Source organism: Lolium perenne, chromosome 1, assembly GCF_019359855.2.
Source record: "Lolium perenne isolate Kyuss_39 chromosome 1, Kyuss_2.0, whole genome shotgun sequence".
In the NCBI taxonomy this organism is placed as follows: Eukaryota; Viridiplantae; Streptophyta; class Magnoliopsida; order Poales; family Poaceae; genus Lolium; species Lolium perenne.
This window is the reverse complement of record NC_067244.2, coordinates 19,931,452-19,950,876: the sequence shown is the minus strand read 5'-3', so window position 1 is coordinate 19,950,876 and position 19,425 is coordinate 19,931,452.

The following is a 19,425-nucleotide window of genomic DNA, read 5'->3' as shown; positions in this document are numbered from 1 at the left end:
TTCCTCTTTTTGGATATGTCAAAGATGAGAAGGGAACTGTATTTAGACCACATTCCATGTAGCAAAGTTTCGATAAATGCACAAATGTGATCAACGCGTAGCCCGGCTTGGGTGTTTATTTGAGTGACCCGAAAATGCACAAATGTGATCAACTCCTTTTGAATATATAAAAGATGAGAGCGGCAATGACTTTAGGCTGCATCCCATGTATCAAGGGTTTCGACTTTCGAGGCCAACCCATGGCTTGGGAGTATCATTCCATTCGTTCCAAATCCATTTTAGGCAGAGTGCCCAGGCATACTTTTTGAGGTTTAGGATCCCAAGTCCTCCATACTCTTTGGGCATGCACACCCTTTGGACATGAATATTCTGGTGAATAATACAAATCACAGAATGCACATAAAATATCATGAAAAATTTAACGACATTGATTAATCTAGAAATGTTCATATACATTACTAATCAATATTTGAAGTGTTTGACTAAAACATAGGTGGTTAGCACTATTTTGTGCTCCAGTTCTATCAGATAGAAGTGAATTTAGTTGATGATACTGACTCTGCAATCTGAATGCATGCTACCTAGTGCCTCTGCCTCATCCTAAAAGGTAGAATGTTAGGGCATCTCCAACCGGGCGACCCAAACCGCGCCCGCGTGTCCGGATGGGTCGAGCCGGAAAAAAAACACGGCCCAGCGCGCGGACCCATCCCTAAAACGGATGGTCGCGGCATCCGGGACGACCCAAACCCGGCCCAAATCTGGGGCGAGTTTGCGTGGCCACGGACGCCGAATGTTGGTCGCTCGCGTCCGCCCCTTGTCCGCCCCTGGCCGCGTTTCATAGAAATAGAAACGTTTTCTTTCATTGGAAAGAACCATTACAATTTTTTTAGCCTACTCCTTCTATCCTAATACGTACGGGGCCAGCGGCCTCGCCGGCGACTCCCTCGCCGGCTCGCCGTCGGGGCCGTGGATTTCACTCGACGCGGGCGGCCTGTACGCGTGAGGATTCCACTCCAGCTTATGAGCTGGGCGGCGCGGCGGAGGTCTTCATCCTCCTCCTTTCCGCTCGCGCGCCTCGGGCGCGCTCGCGCTCCGCCTCCTGACGCGGCACCACCCGCTTCCCACATAGCTCCAGTTCCTGCAGGGCGGCGCGTTCCACAGCGGTGCGCGTCTCCAGGCGGACGCGGCCGGCGGCCTGGGCCTCGTGGTTCCCGTTCCGCCGCCACATGCGCTCTTGTCGGCTGTGCTCCACCGACGCAGCAGCCTCCCGGGCGCGCCGCTCGGGCGAGGGCATCTGGATGAGGTGGCGGGCTGCTCGCATAGCAAGCAGCTCGTTCTTCTGCCCGAGAAGGTCGCCTAGTCGGCGGCGACCGGCCCGGCAGGTCGCCTCGTGCTCCTTCGTCACGCGCGTGAGGTTGGCGAGACGCTCCTCGATGGCGGCGTTGATGTTGGCCAGCGCGAGGTCCTCCTCGTTCACGGGCTCCTCCTCCGCGACGGCCGCGGCCTCGTACCAGCCGTCCGCGGTCTCGTGCCAGCCGTCCGCGGCCGCCTCCACCATCTCCGCGTCCCCTTCCTTCTTTGCCGCCGCCTCGGCAGCGACGCGGAGCGCGTCATCATCGGCGACCCACCACGCGTCCGCGCGCTTCTCCTCCTCCGTCCGCGCGAACCTAGCCCGGGCAGCGAGGGAGAGCTTGGCCCACGTGGCCTGCAGGGTGCGCGGCATGGCGCCAGAGAAGGTGGAGGGGGAGAGGACGGCGGAGAGGGTGTGATGCGGTCTCTGGCCGCCGCCGTATTTTATAGCCGGCGGCCTGGCGGGAAACTTGGGCGCGAGCGCGCGCCAAAGGGCTTTTCGCGCGCGCGGGAACATTGGTGTGCGGGAACTTTCCCGCGCGTTCCACCGTCCACCATTGCTGTCCCGTCGAGGCCTGCCATGGCACAGCGCCGCGCAAGGAAGACGAACCACGTGGCGCGTGTTTGGGTCGCCGCGTTGGGCGCAGCGTGCGACCCAAATGGACACGCGGACGCGGGCCGCTGTCCGCGTGTCCGCTCGGCCACCCAAACAGCCCAAACCGGACGGCCCAGCGCGTCCGTTTGGGTCGCCCGGTTGGAGATGCCCTTAGGGCATCTCCAGCGGGCCGACGCATTTCGGACGTCCGAAATGTCCGTTTGCGCTGGCCCGCGGACGCGTTGTGGGCCAGGGCGACCGTTTGCGTCTAGCGGTGCGGACGCATATTTTATCCCGGGACAGCGTCAAGGTCGCTAATGGCGTTTTACGTCCCGTCGAGGACTGCCGCCGGCAATTAACTGTTCCCGCGCGGCGACGATCGTTCCCGCGCGTGCCCAATACATTGGCAAGTTTCGCCGGCGGTTCGCGCGCGCGGGAAACGCCCTGCGCGCCAACGCCGTTTCCCGCCCCGCCGTGGCTATATATGGTGGACACCGGCGGGGGCGACGGGCACACCTCAAGCTACCATCCATCCATGGCCGACCACATGAATTGGGAGCACGTTGTTCAGATGTGCCGCCAGCTCCACCCGGAGGAGGAGGAAGACGAGGTAGCCGCCGCCGGTGTTGAGGCGCAGCAGCTGGACCTGGACGTGGTGGCGGCGGAGGCGGAGGTCGCGGAGGCGGAGGCGGAGGCGGCAGAGCGCGCGGAAGGGCGCCTCGTGGCGACCAGAGTGGAGATCGCCAACGCCATGGCCGAGCTCGCCGACGCCAGGGCCGAGCTCGCGGAGGCACGGGCGGCCATCGCGGCCCCTCCGGCCGACGCCGTCATCCACAACATCGCGGACGACGACGTCCCTGTGCCCATGCGCTTCGAGTGCGCCGGTGACCAGCTCGTTCTGCTCGCGTCCTTCGAGTCCCTAGCTGGTGACGCCCAGCGCCGTCAGGCTTGGCTGGCGGAGGAGGAAGCCCACAGCTATGCGATGGCCATGGCTGGGTGGTTAATGTGCTCCGACCTGGACTCGCTCCAGCGTAGGGGCCCTTCTCCCGCGCGGGTTGATACGTCTCCGACGTATCGATAATTTCTTATGTTCCATGCTTGTTTTATGACAATACCTACATGTTTTGTTCACACTTTATATCATTTTTATGCGTTTTCCGGAACTAACCTATTGACGAGATGCCGAAGTGCCAGTTCCTGTTTTCTGCTGTTTCTGGTTTCAGAAATCCTAGTAAGGAAATATTCTCGGAATTGGACGAAATCAACGCCCAGAGTCTTAGAATTGGACGAAGCTTCCAGAACACCCGAGAGCCACCAGAGGAGGGCCCTGTGGGCCCCAGATGATAGGCCGGCGCGGCCAGGGTGTGGGCCGCGCCCCCCTAGTTTGTCACCGCCTCGTCAGCCTTCCGACTCCGCCTCTTCGCCTATTTAAAGGTCCCTGACCTAAATCTTCGATACGGAAAAGCCACGGTACGAGAAACCTTCCAGAGCCGCCGCCATCGCGAAGCCAAGATCTGGGGGACAGAAGTCTCTGTTCCGGCACGCCGCCGGGACGGGGAAGTGCCCCCGGAAGGCTTCTCCATCGACACCGCTGCCATCTCCACCGCCATCTTCATCAACGCTGCTGTCTCCCATGAGGAGGGAGTAGTTCTCCATCGAGGCTAAGGGATGTACCGGTAGCTATATGGTTAATTTTTCTCCTATGTAGTTCAATACAATAATCTCATGAGCTGCCTTACATGATTGAGATTCATATGATGATACTTGTAATCTAGATGTCATTATGCTAGTCAAGTGGATTTTACATATGTGATCTCCGGAAACTCCTTGTCCCACGTGTGTAAAGGTGACAGTGTGTGCACCGTGTGGGTCTCTTAGGCTATATTTCACAGAATACTTATTCACTGTTATGAATAGCATAGTGAAGTGCTTATTTATATCCCTTTATGATTACAATGTGTTTTGTATCACTATTGATCTATCATGCACTCTAAGGTTATTTAAACATGAATATCAAATATTGTGGAGCTTGTTAACTCCGGCATTGAGGGTTCGTGTAATCCTTCACAATTAGTGGTGTTCATCATCCAACAACAGAGTGTAGAGTGGTTTTATTATGTGATCAATGTTGAGAGTGTCCACTAGTGAAAGTATAATCCCTAGGCCTTGTTCCCAAATACTGAAATCGCTGCTTGTTTACTGTTTTACTGCATCTGTACTGCCTGCAATATTACCACCATCATCCACATGCCAGTTGTAGCATCAAGTTATTTTCTGGTGCCGTTACTACTGCTCATATACATTCATACCACCTGTATTTCACTATCTCTTCGCCGAACTAGTGCACCTATACATCTGACAAGTGTATTGGGTGTGTTGGGAACACAAGAGACTTCTTGCTTTGTGGTTGCAGGGTTGCTTGAGAGGGATATCTTTGACCTCTTCCTCCCTGAGTTCGATAAACCTTGGGTGATCCACTTAAGGGAAAACTTGCTGCTGTTCTACAAACCTCTGCTCTCGGAGGCCCAACACTGTCTACAGGAAAAGAAGCGTGAGTAGACATCAAGCATATTTTCTGGCGCCGTTGCCGGGGAACGAAGGAAAGCTACACCATTTCCTCCCTCGTCAACCACGCGCCAGTCCTGGACAGCATCAAGTATTTTCTGGCGCCGTTGCCGGGGAGGAAAGGTAAAAGGTACTCACACTCCGGATCTCGGCTACTAAGCTATTTTCTGGCGCCATTGTAAGTACTCGAAGCTATTTCCTTTAGATCCTGCAATTGCATCTTTTTGTTTCTTGTTTTACACTAGTTTGGCATAATGGAAAGCAACATGGAGCTTTTTATTCTATTTCCTGAGTTAAGACATGGATGGTTTGATGCGAAAATTAAAAAACCCATGGAACATATTAATATGAATACTTTGAACACCATTGTTGCTAATGATATGGAAAATTCTAAGCTTGGGGAAGCTAGTTTTGATGAGCATGATCTTTTTAGTCCCCCAAGCATTGAGGAGAAAATTTACTTTGATGATACTTTACCTCCTATTTATGGTGATTATAATGATAGTAGTCTTTTGGTGCCGCCTGTTATGGAGGATAAATTTGATTATGATTACAATATGCCTCCTATATTTGATGATGAGAATAATAATGATAGCTACTTTGTTGAATTTGGTCCCACTACAACTACTAAAATTGATTATGCTTATGTGGAGAGTAATAATTTTATGCATGAGACTCATGATAAGAATGCTTTATGTGATAGTTATATTGTTGAGTTTGCTCATGATGCTACTGGATATTATTGTGAGAGAGGAAAATATGGTTGTAGAAATCTTCATGTTACTAAAACACATCTCTATGTGCTGAAATTTTTGAAATTACACTTGTTTTATCTTCCTGATCTTGTCACTTTGCTCTTCATGAATTTATTTGTGTACAAGATTCCTTTTCATAGGAAGCATGTTAGGCTTAAATGTGTTTTGAATTTGCTTCTTGATGCTCTCTTTTGCTTCAACTACTATTTCTTGCGAGTGCATCATTGAAATTACTGAGCCCATCTTAATGGCTATAAAGAAAGCACTTCTTGGGAGATAACCCATGTGTTTATTTTACTACAGCAATTTTGTTTTATATTTGTGTCTTGGAAGTTGTTACTACTGTAGCAACCTCTACTTATCTTAATTTTGTTGCATTGTTGTGCCAAGTAAAGTCTTTGATAGTAAGGTTCATACTAGATTTGGATTACTGCGCAGAAACAGATTTCTTGCTGTCACAAATCTGGTTTGAATTCTCTGTAGGTAACTCAGAAAATTCTGCCAATTTACGTGAGTGGTCCTCAGATATGTACGCAACTTTCATTCAATTTGAGCATTTTCATTTGAGCAAGTCTGGTGCCTATTAGAAATTCGTCTTTACGGACTGTTCTGTTTTGACAGATTCTGCCTTTTATTTCGCATTGCCTCTTTTGCTGTGTTGGATGGATTTCTTTGTTCCATTGACTTCCAGTAGCTTTGTGCAATGTCCAGAAGTGTTAAGAATGATTGTGTCACCTCTGAACATGTGAGTTTTTGATTATGCACTAACCCTCTAATGAGTTTGTTTCGAGTTTGGTGTGGAGGAAGTTTTCAAGGGTCAATAGAGGAGGATGATACAATATGATCAAGAAGAGTGAAAGCTCTAAGCTTGGGGATGCCCCGGTGGTTCATCCCTGCATATTTCAAGAAGACTCAAGCATCTAAGCTTGGGGATGCCCAAGGCATCCCCTTCTTCATCGACAAAATTATCAGGTTCCTCTAGTGAAACTATATTTTTATTCCATCACATCTTATGTACTTTACTTGGAGCGTCTGTTTGTTTTTATTTTTGTTTTTGTTTGAATAAATGGATGCTTGTGTGGGAGAGAGACACGCTCCGCTGGTTCATATGAACACATGTGTTCTTAGCTTTTAATTTTCATGGCGAAGGTTGAAACTGCTTCGTTAATTGTTATATGGTTGGAAACGGGAAATGCTACATGTAGTAATTGGTATGATGTCTTGAATAATGTGATACTTGGGAATTGTTGTGCTCATGATTAAGCTCTTGCATCATATACTTTGCACCTATTAGTGAAGAAATACATAGAGCTTGCTAAAATTTGGTTTGCATGATTGGTCTCTCTAAGGTCTAGATATTTTCTAGTAAGGGTTTGAACAACAAGGAAGACAGTGTAGAGTCTTATAATGCTTGCAATATGTTTTTATGTGAGTTTTGCTGTACCGGTTCATACTTGTGTTTGCTTCAAATAACCTTGCTAGCATAAGCCTTGTATTGAGAAGGAATACTTCTCATGCATCCAAAATCCTTGAGCCAATAACTATGCCATTTGTGTCCACCATACCTACCTACTACATGGTATTTCCTGCCATTCCAAAGTAAATTGCTTGAGTGCTATCTTTAAACACTTCAAAAGTTATTACCTCTTATTTGTGTCAATGTTTTATAGCTCATGAGGAAGTATGTGGTGTTTATCTTTCAATCTTGTTGGGCAACTTTTACCAATGGACTAGTGGCTTCATCCGCTTATCCAATAATTTTGCAAAAAGAGCTGGCAATGGGATTCCCAGTCCCAAATTAATTAACTCTCATAATTTTACAAAAAAATAGACACTCCTCCATGGTATGTGATTGTTGGCAGGCACCCGAGAATTCGGTTAGCCATGGTTTGTGAAAGTAAAGGTTGGAAGGAGTGCCACCCAAAAATAAAAATGTTTCATGGGAGCCGCTCTTCGAAGGTTTGTCTGGCAAGGGGGTTAGAGTGCCCATTACCATTCGTTGACAACAACAAACACCTCTCAAAACTTTACTTTTATGCTCTCTTTATGTTTTCAAACTAAAAGCTCTAGCACAAATATAGCAATCAATGCTTCCCTCTGCGAAGGGCCTTTCTTCTACTTTTATGTTGAGTCAGTTTACCTACATCCTTCCACCTTAGAAGCAAACACTTGTGTTAACTGTGCATTGATTCTTACATACTTGCATATTTGCATTCATCATATTACTTTATGTTGACCACTATCCATGAGATATACATGTTACAAGTTGAAAGCAACCGCTGAAACTTAATCTTCCTTTGTGTTGCTTCAATGCCTTTACTATGAATTTATTGCTTTATGAGTTAACTCTTATGCAAGATTTATTGATGCTCATCTTGAAAGTACTATTCATGAAAAGTCTTTGCTATATGGTTCAGTTGTTTAATCATTGTCTTTACCATTGCTTTGAATCGCTGCATTCATCTCATATGCTTTACGATAGTTGGATTAAGATCATGTTGGTAGCATGTCACTTCAGAAATTATCTTTGTTATCGTTTACCTACTCGAGGACGAGTAGGAACTAAGCTTGGGGATGCTGATACGTCTCCGACGTATCGATAATTTCTTATGTTCCATGCTTGTTTTATGACAATACCTACATGTTTTGTTCACACTTTATACCATTTTTATGCGTTTTCCGGAACTAACCTATTGACGAGATGCCGAAGTGCCAGTTCCTGTTTTCTGCTGTTTTTGGTTTCAGAAATCCTACTAAGGAAATATTCTCGAAATTGGACGAAATCAACGCCCAGAGTCTTAGAATTGGACGAAGCTTCCAGAACACCCGAGAGCCACCAGAGGAGGGCCCTATGGGCCCCTGATGACAGGCCGGCGCGGCCAGGGTGTGGGCCGCGCCCCCCTAGTGTGTCACCGCCTCGTCAGCCTTCCGACTCCGCCTCTTCGCCTATTTAAAGGTCCCTGACCTAAATCTTCGATACGGAAAAGCCACGGTACGAGAAACCTTCCAGAGCCGCCGCCATCGCGAAGCCAAGATCTGGGGGACAGAAGTCTCTGTTCCGGCACGCCGCCGGGACGGGGAAGTGCCCCCGGAAGGCTTCTCCATCGACACCGCTGCCATCTCCACCGCCATCTTCATCAACGCTGCTGTCTCCCATGAGGAGGGAGTAGTTCTCCATCGAGGCTAAGGGCTGTACCGGTAGCTATGTGGTTAATCTTTCTCCTATGTACTTTAATACAATAATCTCATGAGCTGCCTTACATGATTGAGATTCATATGATGATACTTGTAATCTAGATGTCATTATGCTAGTCAAGTGGATTTTTACTTATGTGATCTCCGGAGACTCCTTGTCCCACGTGTGTAAAGGTGACAGTGTGTGCACCGTGTGGGTCTCTTAGGCTATATTTCACAGAATACTTATTCACTGTTGTGAATAGCATAGTGAAGTGCTTATTTATATCCCTTTATGATTACAATGTGTTTTGTATCACTATTGATCTATCACGCACTCTAAGGTTATTTAAACATGAATATCAAATATTGTGGAGCTTGTTAACTCCGGCATTGAGGGTTCGTGTAATCCTACTGTCGTTGCCTAATCGACGGTACCTCGGAGGAGGGATCCTCACGAGGGGGAGAAGAAGTAGGGGCCATAGGGCGGAGTGCACACGGGACGGTGGTACGCGAGTTACCCAGCTTCGGAACACCTGCACGATGACAGGGCCTACTGCTGCTTGTCTGGAATTATCTGGGCGCTTTCGCGTTGTTACAATGAGTTGTGGTTGTCCCTCTAGTGCTCCCGGGATCCGGCTTATAAAGGCGCACGGATCTAGGGTTTACATGGAGAGTCCTAGCCGGATTACAGACAGCCTAGCTACGGTACAATATCTTGCCGTACACGTCACGGATCCGCCTTCCATACACGTCGTACTGGATCCGGGTTCCTCATGGGCCTCCCTGGATCCGGGTCACTCCTAGGTCGGTGCGGATCCGGCCTGCTGATCCTGGGCTGGACTTCTTCTTACATGATCAACAGCAACTGGGCCGCCCGATGGGCCACATGCCTCATCACCGTCTGTGGGCCACCCGGGCTTGCCGGATCTAGGCACTGTCGATGGTACACCCATGAAGTATACCCACAACAGTAGCCCCCAGAGTTCTCCGAGTTTCCCCTGCAATTTCCGCCTTGCTGGTCCATCATGATCTCCGGCAAACGTTGGTAACGCGGAGAAACTTGAAGAGCTCCAACCTTGCATTTTCTTCCTTTTCCAACTTATAGCCGGAAAATGCTCCCATCCCGCGGGACTTCATCCATCGACGTTCCAAAGAACATTTCCGGGTTACTCCCTGCTCGAATCAAAGCCAATCTTATCTTCACAGAGTTACCCGGAGTCTTAAAAGACTCAAACGGCTTCGGAAATCCTTCACCTTTAGGTTATGCTTAACAACGGAAGTTCCGTATTTCCCGCGCACAACTTCCTCATTTCCCGCGCTAAATTTTCGCAGATGCAAATCTTCAGCCGGAATTTTCGGGAGTGCATGGTTAAGTTACCTCCACGTCGTTTTACCGCATTTGACCTAAACACGTGTCATCCATCCAACGGCGCGACCGTTCAGTTTCCACCGTTGGATCCGGATCCCGAATCTCCGAGCGCGGCTTATAAATACCCCGCGGCCCGGTAAAAATTCATTCTTTCACCCCCTCTCACCACATCGTCTTCCTCCTCGCGCCGCGCCGCCCGCCAGATCTTGATTCCGGCGAGCTTCGCGCCGGCGAACTTCGCGCGCCGCCGAACCGAGGCTCCCCTCGCACCAAGATTCTCACGTTTGATCGGGAAACTCGCTCCGCCGCCAATTTGTGGTCACGCGGATCAATTTCCTTCAAGTTCGGCGACCTCATCTTCCGCCGGAGCTTCGTCGCACCACCGCGCCATTAGCGGTAAGTACGCCGGACTTGTAGAAGACAACCTAGTGTAGAAGATAGGCTTAGTGATCCGGGTACTCAGACACTTTGTATGGGTGCAGCCGGAAGCATGCCACTCGAATCGTCACTTTGCACTGGTAGCTCTTCGAGTAGCCCGGATCCCAACCAAATAGAACCCATATGCCCGGATCCTATATCATTCCTGCCACCGTATGTTTCCGACATCAGACTAGCTCAACCTTTTTCCGCATCTTCCAGCACCGCTCCAAACCGGATCCCTACCCTCCAAGAGCTCCAAGAAGAACTCGAGGGACAAGCTCGGATGGCAGCAAAGGTGCAGGAGGCGGAAAACAAGAGGGCGTCCAAGGCCCGGATCCGTGAAGGAGAACGAGGTCAATGGTGGCCTTGCGCAACCACCGACGTGGAGCTTAGAGAGCTCCAGAACGAGGGAATGATCTCCACACACTGGAGTTTCGTTCGTGACTCCGACGCCCCCAAGCCAGAAGCCGGAGAAGTTGTCATGACCAAGGCTTGGGTGGAACGCGGACTTTCACTCCCTTGTTCGGAATTTTTTCTCTCCATCCTCAACACTTACGGGCTCCAGCCCCACAACATTTGCCCAAATTCATACCTTCTCTTGTCCAACTTCGTGACTCTCTGCGAAGGACATCTTGGGATCCGGCCAGATGTCAAGTTGTGGCAATTCTTTTTCCGAGTGAAGAAAGAAACTAAGGACAAAGCAATGGTGAACTGCGGAAGCATGACGTTCATGCTCCGCCCTAATCGCATGTATCCTCCCCATGATTCACACGAGTCCGTCCGGTACTGGAATGCCGGATGGTTCTACGAGAAGAATGCTTCCGTTCCGGTGTCCACGAAGGCCTCCCCCAATTTGTGAACGAACCTCCAGAAGAACTTGCAAGCTGGAGCTTCGTGCCTCCACTCGCCCTGACCCCAACTTTGGAGAAAGCCGCGCGGAGAATCTCCTGGCTAGTCCACGACGGACTGACCGGAGCCCAGCTCACGCTTAGCTGGTTCTCCCGGAGAATCCAGCCTCTTCGCTACAACGCGCGCCTGATGTGCGCTTATACCGGGGCAGACGATCTTCTCCGGGTTACCCGCCATGATCTTCCGGCTGATTCTCTGAAGAGAAGGATCAAGACGCTGGTGAAGATTCCGAGGGGCCAACAGGTCCCGGAACTTTTCAAGGATATCTACACGAACGATCAGTGTCCTCCGGTAAGCTTCTGTTCTTTCCGCTACTTCAAACTTCACAAGTTTTTTGATGTTTAACTCTAACTTTTGTTCATTTTCCTTCCAGCTCAATACATTGGCGGAGGACAACTTCCGCACCATCATTCGCGTCCCCGTCACCAGCGACACGGCGGAGGAGGCTCCGGAAGATGATGAGGAGGAAGAGGACCAAGCACCCCGCAAGGCGGCCCCTCGACCTACAAAGCGTCCCCGCGCCAAGGCTTCCGGCTCTGAAGCCGGAGCTAGCGGCGAGGCCTCCGCCAAGAAGCCAAAGACGACGAAACCACCTCCGCTTGACTCAAGGAAAGCGGAGCGAGCGCGTCTACGGATGCTCTCGACGGCTGGCCAGGGCACACGCCCCATCATTCCCGGCGCCCCGTAAGTTTCCGAGCATGATGCGATTTCAACTTAGCGAAACTATTTCTTGTCTAAACCCTTTCACTTGTTTGCAGGAATCCGAAAACCGCTGCCACGCGGACCACCAGCCAGGAGCCCATCACGAAGTACATGAAGAAATCTCCGGCTGTTGGTCCCTCTACTCCAGTTCCACCCAGCGCTTCCCACCCAACTCCTCAACCATCGCCTCCTCAGGCTGACCCATCTCCCCCGCCTGCCGAAAACACTCCACCGGAAATAATTCCGGTTAGCAGCGGGCATGCGGAGGAAGAAGATCCCAAGGCCAAAGGCCCTGCCCAAGAAGAGGCGGAAACACAAGGCCAAGGAGATGCGGAAGTCACTTCCGAGAAGGCTGGAGAAGGCGCTGGCGACATAGTCGTTTTTCCGAAGAACTTCGGAGATCCGGCGGACACCACTTCCACCCCCAAGGCGTATGCCACCAAGTTTTTTAACAAGCTGACTGAGGCGGAGAAGTGGGAGCTTGAACAAGACCTGCTCAACGCCATGATGAACAACGCCTGGGGGAAGCCGGATTCCGTGACATCGGAAATCCAGGACTTCAAGAAAAACATTGGCCGATTCTGCGATCAACTTATCTGCAAGCAAAAGGTACTCCCCAGTAGCCCCCAAGCATGTAGGCGGAAACTCCAAAAGTAGTTAGCGCTTAAATGCTTAGAAAGAGATTACTTCCGGGAAAGTTTTTTAGAATGGACCAGTAGCCCCCAAGCATTATGGCGGAAAAGTTCCGGCAATGATGCTTTAAAGGAAACCACTGCGACAGGCGGAATTTTAACTCCTGCGCTGTTTAAATTTTACAGGAACAGCAGGCGCTGCACTACGAGCTGCACAAGAACATTGCCTTGCAGCGCCGCGTTACTCTGAGTCAGGCGGAAAATATCCGGACCTTGAAGGATGAGAATGCGGAACTGGCTAAACAACTGGCGGACGCCCAAGGTTGGTTTCCGCCTTCTTCGTTATTAACCAAATTTCGACTTCAAATTTGCTGTTAACGTATATTATTATAGGCGCATCCTCCTCCCTTGCAACAGCTTCGACTGAACTTGAGAACCTGCGCTCCTCGTACCAAGAATTGGAGACGAAGCTAAAGGAGGCGGAACTTAAGAGGGAGCAGGCCGAAAAGCAGCTGGCGGAGACAAACTCCGAGCATATCAGGGAGAAGGGCGAGCTGGAGCTGAAAAAGAAAGCTGATAGCGAGACCATCAGGAGGCAGCAAAAAGAGCTCAACGGACTCCGGAAATTTATGGAGACAGCGGAGCAGCACTGGGACTTGCTCAATGAAAACATCTTGGGTATGATATCGGAACCTTGTCAAGATATTTGCTCCGATTCTTTTTTTACTTTGCGCTCAAATTGCGTGCTTATATCCTGATTATCTTTTTATGTAGAGCCGCTTGGGTACCCGGAACAGCGCCGGAATTTGTTCCCACGAGACGATCTTCTGCAACTCGCGGGTGATGACTGTAAGGATCTCATCTCCGCCTCCCGCAAAATATGCCATAACTTGAACATCAAGAGGAGCCGCACTTGCGACGTGCGCAAGCTTATTGGCAAGATGGATGTTCTGCCGGAGCTGGTGACAGATCTGCAAGCATCTTCAGCCCGCGGCGCAGCTGCAATGGCCTTGACCATGTGCCTGGCACACACTCCGGGTCTTGATCTTGATGAAGTGACCACGGGCGTTCCCCCGGATGCGGATGTCGGCTTGCTGCTGGATGCAGTGAGTGGCTACGACACCCGTATCGCGCGCAGGATCCGGCACGAGGAATTCTACGACAAGGTCGTCCTCGCAGCTGACGAGCCCTTGGAAGCGGAACTTCAAAAGGAACTCGAGGCCAAGGCGCGACCTGCGGAATCCGGAGCCCGGTTACCTGGACCAGCTCCAAGGATGCTCCCCAAGAGGAACCCAAGACCAGCACTGCTGCTTCTGAGGAAAAAGGAAGTGAAGAAGACGTGTCTTCTCCGGCCGAAGGTGCCAAGGAACAAGATCCAGAGCCGGCCGAAGGTGCCAAGGAACAGGATCCAGAGGGCAAGACTTCTCCGGCCAAAGGTGCCAAGGAACAAGATCCAGAGCCGGCCGAAGGTGCCAAGGAACAGGATCCAGAGGGCAAGACTTCTCCGGCCAAGGAACAGGAGTGAAAACTTTATTCCTGCGGGAAAAACAATGCATCATTTTGGCCCCAGCGAGGGTTTGTAATAAGACTTTAAATTCTTAAGTAGCTAGGAACGAAACGATTATGCATGGGGCGGAAAAACTTATCCTGCTATCCGTTAAATATTATGTGCATGTTTCGTTTTATGTCGGAAAGCAAGTGCTGATTTCGTTATTTTCCGGCTTGCCCGCTTGACCTTCCACGAGCCGGAAAACCTTAGCCGGAAACGCTCGCCAGCGGCGACGAAGCCCAATGGCAGTCCGTCCATAACCGTGGAAACAAGCCCCCAGGCATAGGTGCCGGAAATCGCTACTAGGAATCCACGAGTTCGCAACAGATAACAACTTTATCAGAAAACTTAAGCTTACGTCCTAAAGGACGATTTTGAAAATCACAACTTTCATACACGCCTAGGCGGAAAAAATCCAGCTCTGCGGTTTTAGTTGGAAAAAACATACACGATCTAAAATGAACAAGTAAAGGAGGTAAAAGACTCAAAAGAGTGAACCAGAAGCTTTATTTCATTGATCATGTATAACTATTACAGAGTTTAGAACTCGGAAAATATATGCTAAGTGTAGAAAGGACGTAGCTGTGCGATATTCCAAGGGCGATCTGTTTCATCGTAGATGTCGTCCGGATCCTCACGCTTGCGTTTCCGGTGCCAGTTAGCAGGTCTATCCCTTAACTCGCGAAAATCGACAAGGTAGTACGACCCGTTATGAAGCACTTTGCTAACGACGAAGGGTCCTTCCCATGGAGATTGCAGCTTATGGTCTTTCACCTGTCGAAGGCGGAGGACCAGGTCTCCTGCCATAAAGGAGCGTTTCCGAACTCGACGACTGTGATAACGTCGGAGCTTTTGCTGATAGATGGCGGATCTCTGATCTGCTAAGTTCCGAGCTTCCTCGATCAGGTCCACAGATAGCTGTCTGGCCTCGTCAGCTGTTTCTTCATTGTAGGCGGAAACTCGCGGTGAGTCGTGGATGATGTCGGAGGGAAGCACGGCTTCGGATCCGTATACCAGGAAAAAAGGGGTAAACCCTGTTGATCTGTTAGGGGTGGTTCGTAAACTCCATTGCAACAGCTTCCAACTCGTCAGCCCAAGCTCCGGCTGCTCGTCGCAGCGGTTCTTCGAGGCGCGGCTTAATTCCTGATAATATTAGACCGTTAGCCCTTTCAACCTGACCGTTAGATTGTGGATGAGCCACAGATGCAAGGTCCAGTCGGATCCCCATTGTGTCACAATAATCCCTTAACTCTCCTTGAGCGAAGTTTGTGCCATTATCTGTGATTATGCTGTGTGGGATGCCGAATCTCATCACGAGGCTGCAGACGAATTTTAGTGCCGTAGCACCGTCGGCTTTTCTCACTGGCTTAGCCTCGATCCATTTGCTGAACTTGTCAACAGCGACCAGGAGGTACTCAAAACCGCCAGGAGATGATCTTTTTAACTTACCAACCATATCGAGCCCCCAGACCGCAAATGGCCAGGTGATAGGTATGGTCTTCAGCTCTTGGGCTGGAGCGTTTGGTTGAGTAGCGTAGTACTGGCAACCTCGGCAGGTCTTGACTATTTTATCAGCGTCTTCTTTAGGCGTAAGCCGGTAGAAACCTAACCGAAAAGCTTTTGCAACGAGTGATCCGGGAGCGGCGTGATGCCCGCAGTCCCCTGCGTGGATCTCTCTGAGGATTTCAATGCCATCTTGATTGGAGACGCATTTAAGAAATACCCCTGCTGCACTTCGTTTGTAGAGCTGTCCGTCAACTATTGTGTAGGTTCTTGCTCGTCTGACGATCTGTCGTGCGAGGACCTCGTCCTCGGTAACTTCGATCGATGAGGTAGTCCAGAAAGGCTGGGTCCAAGCCGGAATGATAGCCATCACTTCCCTAGCCGGAGACACTGCCACCTCTGGGTTTTCCGGGTTAGCGCCCTTAACTGAGGGTATCCGGAGATGCTCCAGGAAAATGCCAGGCGGAATTGGCTTCCTGCCGGATCCGAGCTTGGATAGCATATCTGCCGCTGTGTTGTCGTCTCTCCTGACGTACTTGACTTCGTATCCGAGGAAGCTCTTGGCGATCTCGTCAACTTCGTCTCTGTAGGCCGCCATGACGGAATTTCTGGCGTTCCAGGTTCCGGCTACTTGCTGTGCCACCAGGTCGGAATCTCCACAAAGATATGATGTGCTTGATCCCTATTTCCTTAGCGATGCGCAGCCGTGTAGTAGAGCCTCATATTCCGCCATATTGTTGGTAGCTTCAAGTGGATCTGCAGTAACATACTGCAGTTCTTCTCCGGTAGGGGACTTCAGGGTGACTCCGGCTCCTGAGCCTTGGTGCTGCTTGGATCCGTCGAAGTGCATGACCCATGTCTCTGGTTCCGGCTCCAGACTTGCATCCGGAGCTTCTGTCCAATCTGCAACGAAATCCGCCAGAACCTGGGATTTTACCGCAGTCCTTGGCTTGTAAGCGATGTCGAAGGCGGATAATTCGATGCCCCATTTAGCCGTACGTCTGTTGCGTCAGCGTTGTTGAGAATTGTTGACAGCGGAGCCTTGCTCACGGCTGATCGGATGCTCTTGGAAATAATGCCTCAGCTTCCGGCTGCCTAGGAACACGCCATAAGCTAGCTTCGAAAGTGAGGATATCTCTGTTTTGATTCCGTCACCTCGCCGATGTAGTAGACAGGTCTCACGGACGTCATATTCATGACCTTCTTCCTTTCGCTCCACCACGATGACGAGGTGACGACTTTGTTGGTAGCTGCCGGATAAAGGAGCATTGGCTCGACTCTCTGGAGCTGCCAAGATAGGCGGGGAGGTGAGTATCTCCTTCAACCCTCGGAGAGCTGCATCAGTTGCGTCGTCCCGCATAAATTTGTCTGTTTTCTTCAGCAGCTTGTACAGAGGTAGTGCCTTCTCGCCAAGACGGCCGACAAACCTGCGATTGCTGCAACACAACCGGTTAGTCGTTGCACATCTTTGAGACAAGTTGGCCTTTTGATGCACGGGATTGCCTTGATCTTTTCCGGGTTAACCTCAATGCCTCCGTGAGAGACTATGAAGCCAAGGAGTTTTCCTACTGGCACGCCAAAAGACGCACTTCAGCGGATTCAACATCATCTTGTACCTGCGGAGGTTGTCGAAGGTTTCGTGAGATCGCTGATCAAGTCGGATCCTTTCCGGGTCATGACCGCGATGTCGTCGACGTAAGCGTGCACGTTCGGCCAATTTGGTCCTTCAGCACCGCTGCATCGTACGTTGGTAAGTAGCACCTGCATTTTTCAAACCAAAAGGCATAGTAACATAGCAGTAAGTACCAAAGGGGTAATGAATGAAGTCGCCTTTTGGTCGGATTCCTTCATCCGGATCTGATGATACCCGGAATACGCATCAAGAAAACACAAGTTCCGCCCCGCCGTCGAATCAATGACTTGGTCAATGCGCGGCAAGGGGAACGGATCCTTCGGGCAATGTTTGTTCAAGCCGAGTAATCGATGCACATTCTTAGTATTTCAGTGTTCTTTTTGGGTACAAGGACGGGATTCGCGACCCAATCGGTATGGATAACTTCTATTACAAAACCTGCTTCTAGTAACTTTGCTAGTTCCATTCCTATGGCGCGGCGCTTCTTATCTCCAAAGCGTCGCATAGCTTGCTTCACTGGTTTGGCCCCCGGATTTATGTTGAGGTAGTGCTCGGCGAGTTCCCTAGGTACTCCGGACATGTCAGAAGGTTGCCATGCGAAGATATCCATGTTAGCGCGGAGGAACTCGACGAGCGCGCTTTCCTATTTGGGGTCCATGTTGGCTCCGATCGAAACCTGCTTGGAAGAGTCACCTGGAATGAGGTCATGCTTCTTGGTTTCTATCGCGGGCTTGAAGGAGGTTTTCTGCTCGGAGATTTGCTTCTTGGTGGTCTGCATCTCAGTCGGATCCACCGCGGCTCTGTAGCCTTTCAGCTCTTCTCCGGATATCACAGATTCTGCGAAGGCGGCTTCGCCTAACTCGCACTCATGAGCTTTTTTGTAATCTCCGGATACGGTAATCATACCTTTAGGACCCGGAATCTTGAGCTTGTTGTAGATGTAGCACGCTCTTGCGTGGAACTTGTGGTAGGTGGGCCTGCCGAAGATGACGTGGTAGGAGCTCTTGAAGGGCACAACTTCAAACGTGATCTTTTCTTCGCGGAAATTATGAACATCGCCAAAAGCCACGGGAAGTGTGATGCTGCCGAGGGAGTTCGCCTTCTTACCCGAACCACGCCATGAAACTCGGTGGTCTTTGTGTTTGAGCTGTTCCTTGGTGAGGTTCATCCGCTCTAGAGTCTCCAGGTACATGATGTTCAGGCTAGCTCCACCATCCATGAGGCACTTGGAGAAGTCATACCCATCGATGCGGGGACTTACAACCAAGGCGTAGCATTCCTTCGGCACAATTGCGGGATGATCCTTCCGATCAAATGTGCACGGGATTTCCGACCACGACGTCTTGCGGCACACCGGAACTATGGCGTTCAGGATCCGGGTAGCTGACTTGGAGGCGCGTACTGTTGGGGTTCCGAGGAAAGTGTGGTAAGCCCCCACGCTCTTTTTGTCGAATGGGTTGGATTTTCCTGCGGATCCTGCCTTGGGATCCGGCGAGTTATCATCCTCATCCATCGCCTCGGAACTATCGTCCTCCTTGTCCTTGTTCTTGCCCTTGCCACCTTTTCCGCGAGGGCGGTGCTTCCGGGCGCGCTTGTATCCGGCCTCCGGGTCGTTCTTTAGATCATTGACCCACTTGCGCTGCGGTTGGTATGAGTGGACTTCCTCGTAACCGGATCCGCATGGGCCAGCAGTGGCATGTCTCTCGTACTCCTCATAGGTTTGCGGTGCGCGGGATCCGGCAGCAGCTGACCTCGGAGGTATGTCGCTGACCCCCGCCGGCTCCGCCTCCGCGTCCGCGTCCTCTTCCGCCTCCTGGACCTCCGCGTTGAAACGCCATGGCGACCATCTCGGATCCGCCACTCTTCTGGTCATCAGGGTTCTTGCGCTTATGGCTGCTGCTGCCGCCGTTGTCACGGTTCTTCTTTTGTTGGTGCAGGGGGATTGCTGTGGCTGCGAGATCACCGCCTGCGTCGTCGTCGGCGGCAGTGTGATCGCTAGCGATGGTGATCATGTCATCCAACGTCAGTTGATTTGCATTGACCATGCAGGTTAGCTTGTGTCGCAGCAATCCTCCTCGCTGCAAGCCCCCAATGAAGGCGTGCATTGCCGTGCGGTTGTCAACGTTCTCGCACTCGTTTCTGCATGCCAACCATCGGGTAAGGAAATTCCTTGATGTTTCGCCCTTCTTCTGGATGCAAGCCTGTAGGTCGCTTGTTGTGGCAGGTCTCTTGTAGGTGCCCCTGAAGTGTTTCTCAAAAGCATTCT